This window comes from Sus scrofa, chromosome 16 (assembly GCF_054392235.1).
Source record: "Sus scrofa isolate SSC_HxYL_T2T_F1_AM1 chromosome 16, Sscrofa_HxYL_maternal_Yorkshire_Landrace_v2.0, whole genome shotgun sequence".
NCBI lineage: Eukaryota > Metazoa > Chordata > Mammalia > Artiodactyla > Suidae > Sus > Sus scrofa.
This window is the reverse complement of record NC_139398.1, coordinates 24,403,780-24,404,863: the sequence shown is the minus strand read 5'-3', so window position 1 is coordinate 24,404,863 and position 1,084 is coordinate 24,403,780. Positions and strand designations below refer to the sequence as shown.

Below are 1,084 nucleotides of genomic sequence, written 5' to 3'. Positions count from 1 at the left end.
GATGGAATGACAAGTTATGTAGTGATCTATGTAGACCATTTTTAATTTCTCTCTTTATATTTTTTTCTTTTTTTTTTTTTAGTGAAGTTGCAAGTCATCAGGTCCTGAACTCTCATGAAATAAAATACTAACTGGTAAATCAGAATCTCTTTTGAGAACATCTGGTACTGGCATGACTAGTTGTTTTGAGGCCACTGAGAGTTCAAATGAATTAAAATTTGAAATATGTTTCTCTATCCTAGATTTTAAAAAATGGTTTAGGCTAAAAGTGATTGATAATAGTTACATTTTTTTCTATTCATGCTTTAAACTATACCATTCTAAAATAATTTTCCTTAATATCTGCAACATATAATTCTTTTTTAAGAGCAAAGTCACAGTAGGAGAGACAATATGACCTCAGGAAAAACTTTGGATTTCAAGTCAGATGTAGATTTGATTTCCAGTTCTGTGCTCACTATACATTTGAACTTTAACATAAAAACAAAGACCTAATATTTATTTCCTAAATATTTATTTTATGCCATGAGTAGTTTAATCATTGGTCTTAATCTTTAAACCAATTTTATAATTATAATTTTATAATTATAATTTTATAATGTAGGTGATCCAGCCTCATTTCCCTACTTGAAACCTGAAAATAATATAAAGTAAAAGTAGAGATATATTTGGATCACTTCTCGGCCTTTTGGCTAAGATCAAGTGTAGAGATACATTTGGACCTAAATCTATGACTCCAAAATATATTTCACTTTCACTTGAGCATGTATTTTTTGGTTAAATGAAATTTTAATATAGATTTTTTACACAAAAGTTCCCAATTCATATTTAGTTCAATGAATATTACAAACCTATCTCATCTGTGTAACCAAAACTCAGATCAAGAAACAAAATTAACAGTCATAGTTACCCTCAAAGGTTCCCCTTCCAATCACTGCCTAACTTCAAAACCACCAACTAGTTTTCTTTGTGTTTGAAATTTATATAAATTGAATCATACGGGAGAAAATTGTTTGTCAGCCTTTGTTAGTGCAACATTGTTTTTGAGATCTTTAACTGCATGTAAATGTGGTTTATTAGTATT

General features: G+C 28.8%; 1 pseudogene; it reads left to right on the top strand.

The window, feature by feature from the left end:
• The first annotated feature begins 672 nt into the window (after positions 1-672).
• LOC146395467 (U2 spliceosomal RNA) lies at positions 673-819 on the top strand (annotated as a pseudogene).
• The last annotated feature ends 265 nt before the right edge of the window (positions 820-1,084 follow it).